Source organism: Lactuca serriola, chromosome 4 (assembly GCF_051521515.1).
Source record: "Lactuca serriola cultivar US96UC23 chromosome 4, Lser_US96UC23_V15, whole genome shotgun sequence".
NCBI classification, from domain to species: domain Eukaryota; kingdom Viridiplantae; phylum Streptophyta; class Magnoliopsida; order Asterales; family Asteraceae; genus Lactuca; species Lactuca serriola.
The window spans coordinates 155,338,059-155,347,073 of record NC_136411.1 but is presented as its reverse complement, the minus strand read 5'-3'; the positions used below and the strand labels follow the sequence as shown (position 1 = coordinate 155,347,073).

The 9,015-nt window shown below is 34.7% G+C and overlaps 1 non-coding gene across 1 annotated transcript; it reads left to right on the top strand.

Annotated features, from left to right (window-relative positions):
- The first annotated feature begins 596 nt into the window (after window positions 1-596).
- LOC145049078 (small nucleolar RNA R71) lies at window positions 597-703 on the top strand. The gene has a single exon (XR_013683195.1). It is a non-coding gene; the product is annotated as a small nucleolar RNA R71 (small nucleolar RNA).
- The last annotated feature ends 8,312 nt before the right edge of the window (window positions 704-9,015 follow it).

Genomic DNA, 9,015 nt, shown 5'->3' with positions numbered 1-9,015 from the left:
GTTCTCTTATTGCAGCATCGATTTTGTTGTGTCTTTTCTCGGATGCAGCTACAAATCTTGTGAGCATATCTTTAAAGTCCATTTTCTTCTCTTGCACCGGTTCCTCTTTTTGATAGAACCCTCTTGTCTTTATCCTACATTTCTCCTCATTTTCCTTTTTGTACTCATCATAAGGTAGCCACTCTTTTTTCAATTTTCGCCAATCTTCATCATATCTATCGCCACCTGAGTAACATACTTGTGCTTTCTGGTTCCCATGCTCGACTAGATCACAATCTTTAGTCAGTTGAGGCCCACTACAGTTTTCACATCCCACCCAAATGGCATGGATGGATTGATCCATCTTTGTCATTCTTCGATCCATACTTTCCAATTTAGCCATCACGGTTGCCATACTATCATTGACTGGGTTCACCACCCCTCGAGTCGAGTCGTTCCTTGGATTATGATACTCTATAGAGTGCTTAGAGAATTCTTCAATTAGCTCCTTTATAACACTAGGATTTTTCTTCGTGAGTGGTCCTTGGGAATCAAGGATTTACCTAGTCGTCACATTTACTCCATCATAGAAAATGGAGACCTCTTGTTGGATGTTAAGATCATGGTGGGGGCAATTCCTTAATAAGCCTTTGTACCTTTCCCGCGCCTCATAAAGTGACTCTCCCACTTGTTGCTCAAATTTTGCAATTGCTTTCTTCAATTTTGCTATTTTGGAGGGAAGGCAAAATTTATCTATGAATTCTTCACGCATTTTAGCCCATGTGGTGATAGATCCTGGAGGGAGTGATTTCAGCCAATCTTTTGCGGCTCCCTTAAATGTAACTGGTAGCATACGAAGCAAGACGGTCTCACGAGGTACATTAGGGATGTTGAAGTAGTCAGCTATGTTGTTGACCTCATCGATATGCTTATATGCGTCTTCGTGATCTTTCCCGTAAAATGGGATTTCCTTGAGTTGGGCGAGTATGTGACCTTTTAGTTCAAAGTTAGCAATTGCTGGAATCACGGGTTACACGAGTCCCGGCCCGGTGTCGTCATGCATTCTCCCCTTATGCTATCACATGGGTATATCTGTGATGTCATCCATGGTGTTTCTGAGTTTGCCTTCAAGGTCGCTTTCTTCAAATTCAGATCCACTTTCTTCCTTCTCGGTTTCGTGCTCGGTGTCCTCCTTTGTGTTTGTCACACCCCCAAACCAGATGGCGGAAATGTTCGAGGGCTCGCGTGACTCGAATTGAATATCATCACAATGAATATACATGAAACATAACATAAACATCACCCTGTATTAATACATTACAACTGACATTGTTCACATTAAGCACATTGTCTAAATATTACATATTCATAGCGTAAATTGTTTGAAAGTTTTCAAAGCATAACAACCTAACATACTTGGTTTTACTCTTCTGCTTACCTGTTACCTGAGAATACAAGTTATTTTGAAAACATCAACATATGGAATGTTGGTGAGTTCATAAGCAGGGTTGTTATGAAAATGTTTTGTGTAGTTTATAAAAACCCATAAAATCTGATATTTTCTGAAAAGACCATTGTTTATGTTAAAGTGTGAAGATCCATAGGTTTGTGCATGAATGATTTCAAGGCGTGTATAAATGAGAAGTTTTGCATTATTGTTATTAAAAAAAATACAAGTGAATGGTGTTGATTTCCTCGAAAAACCCGATGTTTTCCGATAATATAATATGAGTGTTTTGAATTATTATACTGTCACAACGAATGGTTATGATTTTCCTTGATTACTCCGCATTGGATTTATTGTGTGAGTCGTTATAACCATGCATGATAATGACTAGTTCGTCTGTCTTAGCATTCTAGTGAACACCGGAATTGATCTTAAGATTTTGTCACCCTAGACTGGCCGAGTCTAACTGTAGCGAACAACTGAGGTGTGGGGGAGTCACCCCCGTATAGATCTATACACAAACTCTCTCCCTCCCTCTAGGAGACTTTGATTATAACTATAGACTGCGAACAACACTTAAAGGTGTCGCCCGTTATTACTCACTTAATCTAACGAATTTGATTACCATTGATTAACGAACTAGATCTGTTTACTTGAATTGAAGGTAAGCCTAACAAACGAGGAGAAGAGGATTACGAGGTCCTACTAATTACGTGTGTTATTTAAGGTTGTTGGGTATACGAAGGATGCATTGGCCCATTTCGCATATGATTTATTTGGACCTTACTAGCAATGCAAATGGGCAACTGAGGCCCAATAGACATGTGTTATTATTGTTAGGCCCAAAAGTCATGTCAATGGGTCACGAAGGCCCAATAAGCATGATTAGAATTCTTTCATGCCCAACAATTTGAATATTTACTCGTTTTAGGTATAGTATATTTGTCGGAAGCTTGATTGAACAATTGTTAAATCGCAACGGCACGAAGCTTGTCGATTGTTTATAACGATATTTGAAAATATATGTATATTCTTCATTCTATTTTCATAAGTTATAATTTGGTATTTTTAACCCAAATATCTTAATAATAAAATAATTGACTCAAAAATATTGGTTTGACCTATTCAACCCTTCTTTAATAAAATGACAATCATAGTCCCCTATTATAAAAAAAAATACATTTTAGGCCCTTAAACCATTTTCTTGACATCTTTGACCCATAGACTTGTTTACATAATGTTTTTAACTCAAAATTTACTCTTTGGCAGTTTCAGCCCCTTTAGTAAAGAATTTTCATTTAAAGTCCAAACTTTTCACAACTTTTACAATTTTGACCCAAATTCCAAAAACTTTGCATTTGTTATCCTTTTTGGTAAAAAGGTCATTTTAACCCCTGAAATAGATTTACCCTTTTACCCACTGTTTTGAGAAATTTACCATTTCAATCCCTTAAAACCATTTTTTTTTGCAATTTTGGGCCTATGGGCCAAAAAGCCCAAAAATTGGCACATTAGGCTACAATATACATTTCTAGTCCTTTGAAGATTATAATATTCATAAAAACATCTAATTTAACTGTTTGGACCCTTTTGGTCCTTATGAAAATCCTGAATGACAACCTTTAACCCAACTTTTGTTTATTTGACAAATATAGCCCAAAAATGAGTTTTATGTTGTAATATGTTTGATATAACCTTAGAGGGTAATTTCTCTTGACTTGTTTAATGTAATACATCTTAGATCATGTTTATTTTCCTCCTTGAGCTATAGATCTCAAGATTTCTTTCCTTTTTGTCACATATTTACCACATAAACACATGAAATCACACATAACATACACATACACATAGATCTACACATTTTACTAGTATTCTCCCCCATAAAACTTGTGAAAACCTAAAATAGAGGGGTATGAACTCACCTTGAGTTTGTGGGTTCAGTTTTGAAGAGAAATGGAAGCAAATGATGAGGTCTTTCGGCCTAGTAAGCTTCTTGGGAGGTCTTTGGCTTAGATGTGTTCTAAGAAGCAAGATCACAAATTTTGCATGAGTTAGGGGGGATTTTTGAGGCAATCAAGAAGCTAAAGTACGAATTAAAACAACAACTTACCAAGGATTGGTGATATTAGGGAAGAATCTTCTTGGAGCTCTTGTGATTCTCGAAATTTTTGATGCAGGGAGGATGAGTTCTTGAGAGAGTATTCTTGAGATATTTTTGAAAGAGAATGAGGTGGAGAGAGTGGGAATCGGCCGAGAAGAAGAAGAAGAGAGGATAGAAGGAGTGAGTTGACTTGCATGGAAACCCACCAAGTAATAAGGAGGCGGCAAGTGCACAAAAATCCTCCAATTCTCTTTTATTTTTATTCCTTTTTTTTTTCCTATACATAGGCCAAGAATGGTTCTTAAGAAGGAGAAATTGGACTTATTTTGGCCCACTTCTTAATTTGGTTTGAATTTATGGGGTCCACAAGGAGGTTTTTCGGCCCATTGGGCCTTTAGAGATTGTTTACGGCCCAATGTGCATAAAAAAAGGGATTTGAGTCCATTAAAGCTATTTATATTTGTTATGGCCCAATATAGTCCATTAAGGATAAACTAGCCCATTTTAGGCTTATAAGGCCCAAAAAGGTTAAGTTTTATGAAAGTGGGTCCATTTAGAGCCCATTTAAGGGTTCTAAGCCCAAAATAGTCAAATTTAAAGCTTATTGGTCCATTACGCCCAATAAGAAAATGCTAGTCCAAAATGGTCTTGAGCCGGGATTTTTAGGGTTTCCAACCTTTTGTTGACTAGTTGAATGTTTGTATAGAGTATTTGACGGAATTTTGTTGTTATTGAATAAGCACAATACATGTTTTCAAGTTTTAGCTACAATGTTATCTTTGTTAAGGGTTTTACAAAGCATCAGAATTCCTAGTTGTGACAGTGTTGTTGGATTCCCCCACTTTATTTCCCTTCTTCTTTCCAAAAACTGATTTGATACTCTTAAAAGGTGACTTCTTTGGGGTATCTCCTTCCCTATTGTCCTTGTTCTTTCAAAAAGCTGATTCCGGGTCTTCAAGCAGTAGAAGTAGTGCAGAGTTGGATCCTCGGGTCATAAAATCCCTGAAATAAAACAAAAAAAATGCGTAAAAAGAACAAATTGAAATAAAAACGAAAATGAAAAATCACGATGGACTCGTCGATTCACTTCGACTGGACTCGACGAGTTCAAGACTAAAACAGAAAACTTATCTAAAAAAAATTTAAAACTGAAAAGCTAGTAACCTAAACTATATAATTAACTACTGAAATTAATAACTTTATGCACAATAAATCTCACACAAATGACCGATAACACTAGCAATTAAGAGAATTATTTAAAACAGTTCCCCGACACAGACGCCAGAAACTTGATGTGTGTAAAATGCACTAGTTTTAATCCTACTACTTCAAACACAAATAAACACACGAAAGGCAGTGTACGTATCGTTTAGCTATATAGTTCAAGCAATCAGGGTATTGAACACAGAATACGGTAACAATTAAACTAACTACTAGAATTATCTAATTAAAACAAAAAATAAAAAGAACGGTTTCTGTAGTTTTGCATGACTAGAAACTTAAACAATTAACTAACACGCAAACAAAGAAAATTAACAACTAAAGAATTAGAAGGTAACTAAATTCAATATTAAAAGAGACTTCTGTTTAGGTTCGGCTCACTTGTTTCTATAGTTGATTTTATGGAAAATGCAATGGATTATTTTTTCATTGGCTACCGATTAATGTGATTAGATTCAGGTTCACTATTACTAATCCTTAGAAAAAAAATTAATTTAAAAAGTGGTCAATTGGTTAAACTAATGAATTTCCAAGTATTATTTATTTAGGTTAAGTAATACTTGTAGTCGTAGCTAATAAAATTATTAATTCAATCAACATCTTGTATGGTTGTTCATCACACAATCTCACACATTAACTTACATATTTTCTAATTAATCCTAGGTTCATATTCACTAATACTAGGCATATAATATTGTTTTCACATAAATCATATGAAGTAAGCAATTAAAAGGATGTTCATGCAACTTAATAGACTTGATAATTAACATAAAATAGTTATTGTCAACACATAAGGATCGTTTGCAAGCATAACAAAACAATTTCACCAAATCAAATAATCCATACCATAAAATCAATCCATATTAACAAGCTAATCTACTCTAAACAGAAGTGATGAGTTTTTAGCTCATATCTACAGCAAGTAATATCTCAAAAACGTAATCCATAAGTAAAAACATAGTTTTGTGCAATAGATTAAGAAAAAGAGAATATATGTTACCTTTGATCTCTTCCAAATCAATCTCTAGGGTTGATCTTCGAATTCCAGAGCTTCAATAACCTTCCAATCGCAGATAAGTCGCCAAAAGGTCCAGAAGAAGTTTTAGTCTCAGGCAAATATGTCATATATAGAGATTTTTTAAAACATGGGCTACTCGTCGAGTCCCTTTGCCGACTTGACGAGTTCGTCACTTAAATCTCGTGTACGGAAACTCTTCAAAGGTTCGTGAATATTCCTATCTACTCGACGAGTTGAGGACCAAATCTCCGAGTGCTTCCCTTTTTTTGCTTTGTTTCTTTTTTCTTTATTTCCCGAGCTTCCGTTTGCTAATCCCGCTTCCTTTTTAAATCAAGCATGTCTTTTAGGATGAAAATATAATTTAAACATAATTAAGTATCTTTTTTTCAATAACTGAAACAAAATAGCCAAAAAGTATTAAGATATTAGGCAAAATATATTATTAAATATGCACATATCTGTTGGATTAGTGTCTAAGTCCATAACTATTTTGGTATGTACTTGACCCGATGGTGCTTGGTCCTTTTGGGTTGCCTTCACCAAAGCAACTTGATTGGAGAAATAAATAGAGAGAGAGGTTATTATGATTTATTAATATGTTATAAGAATTATATATTAAAGGAGAAATCATATTTGTTTAATTAATATTGGTCAATAATTAATTAGGAATTAATTTTGTGATCAAGTGTAATTAATTAAACTAGAGGGGGTGAATTGTAATTATGTGATAGTTACAAAATATGGTAATGGTTATAATAAATATGGGTTGAACGAATTCAAGGAGATAAAGATCCTTGAAATCATCCAAAGGATAAAAGATAAGGGTTTTCAAGGCTTATCTTATGGTTGCTTGGTGGGCAAGCAACTAGATAAGGATAAGGACTGAAACCTAATCTCTACACCTATATGAATAACCCTAAGGCCATAAGAATTCGTCCATGCCTTGTCTAGAGTTCCTAGAAACGAATTTTATACCTCTTCCCTCTCTCTCTTTCTTCTCCATTTGCTCTTGGTGTTTGTAAGCCATTAGAGGCACTACACTTGTGGTGCTTGCTTTCAAGACTTTGGGTTTGAAGATTTAAGTTGTTATTACAATATAACAACAAGAGGTATGTAATCTAACCTTCTTGGTTAATTTCGAAAATAGCAATCATGATTAGGGTTTAATTATGTGTTCATAATGTTGTGTATCTAATAGTGAAAACATAGATCCAATGCTAGGGTTGCATGTACACATAGGATTGTTTGTATAAAACCCAACAATAGTATCAGAGCCTTTGGTTAACTTGTTTTCAATTAGTTTATTCAATTGTATGAACTTGACATATTAGGGTTTATGGCCAATAAACCCTAGGTGGCTAGGATTTTCGAGATTAGGGTTTGCAAACCCTAATTTGCAAGAGTTTGAATAAGATCTTCAAATCCTTTCCTTAAACCCTTAAATTTCGAAATCTAGGGTTTGTTTTAATCCCTTGATTTTTGAAATTTGGCCTCCTCCCCAAGATAAGATCCTAAATTTTAGGGATTTGCATTATCACATATCTTGTAATTATCCTCTAATTGTTATATATGGTAATTAAAGATTTTGCATTATCATATCCTTAAATTTCGAGATCTAGGGAGATTTTTAAGGGATTAGGATATCTTAAATGTATAAATGGTAATTATCCTCATAATTTAAATAATCTCTTATGATTTAATAATTAAATTAATAGTCTAATTCAAGATAATTATTAAAATCAACAGTTTTAATATTTAAAATTTTAATTTATATGTCATAAATTCGAAAATTTTAAGAGACACTAAAACTCGATTGTTTTTGAAAAGTTTCAAAACTTGCCCTCAAGTTTTGGAATTTAAAAGTTGATTAAAAAGGTTTAATTAGGAATGTTAAATTCTAAAACCCTAGTATTGTTTTGAAAAGTTCAAATCCCACCCTTATGGTTTTATTAATTAATTAAGGTGTATAATTAAAGGAAGTTTAATAAATCCATAAAAAGTTTGGTTTACAATTTAATTGAATTAAAAGTATAATTGTTATATTTGACCACCAAGTATTTTTAAAGTGTAAATCACACCCTATACTATATATAACATTAAAAGTCTAACATTATATATATATGTATAAGTAAAAGTCAGTCTTACCGTTAGTAGACCTCATTCACGAAGCTGGTCTATAAGGGGTGTTTAAGGAAATTGCCTATAAAATGGCGATTGAATGGGTATCCACTCTTACCCACCGCACTCTTGACTAGTGGAGGGTCGTTAGCCGAACGGGTAGGATAGGACAAAAACCTTCCATTATAAGTATAATGAAGTATAAAAGTAACTAAATGTTTTCATAAAATTCCCAATCTTAGTTACTTAGGCAAAAGTGAATTGATGCAATTCCATGAAATTACACTTTGTGCCCTTGCGAAGACGTTAGTGGAGCGTGTGTGGTTTACCGGCACACTAAATGGTTCTAAGCAAAGGTAGCAAAGGGTGACTCAATGTTTGTCATAGTTCGGTGGAGCGTGTGTAGTTTACCGGCACATCGAATAGGTGACTGTAACATGTGAGGGCACCATGTAAGTTTGCATGGTTATTCACACCCACTTTGTGATCCTCGACATCCCAGTCACAAACAAGAGGGGCATATCGAGATTTAAACATGCCATTGAAATGTTCAATGAATCTCAAAGGATCTAGGAGTTTTCATAGATTTAAAACTTAAATTTCTTTTTCGTTTTTCATGGTGGAAATCAGTGAATCGTCATTCACTTACCTTCAAATATTCTGCAACTAGATTACGGCATCCCTTTTCTAGGTTGTAGCATATTGTGTTGGGTCCTAGCCTTGGAATTTCATTTGGGTGATCTTCCAAGGACTCAATCAATCAACTAACTTGAATTCGTTTTTCTCCTGTTTTGTAGATGTCAAAGTTCGACAACTATGGTCTTCCCGAATCCCGTGGAACAAGCATTCCACATGAAGATGATATTCCACGATTCGATCAAGGAACAAGAAATCATGCTTCGCTTCCTCCTCCTCCTCAAATCGTTCTCCCTAACCCACAAGATCGAAATATTGAAAGGTTCAATATCACTCAAGCCCTTTTGGCAAGTAAACATAAAGAAGGAAAGTCAGTGTGTGTACACGTCCTAGGGATGAAGTCACACATTGATAGGTTAAGAATGATGGGATCCGTTGTCGGTGAGGAGATGGCTATTGATTGGGTTCTTCAGTCACTTCCTAACTCGTATAGTG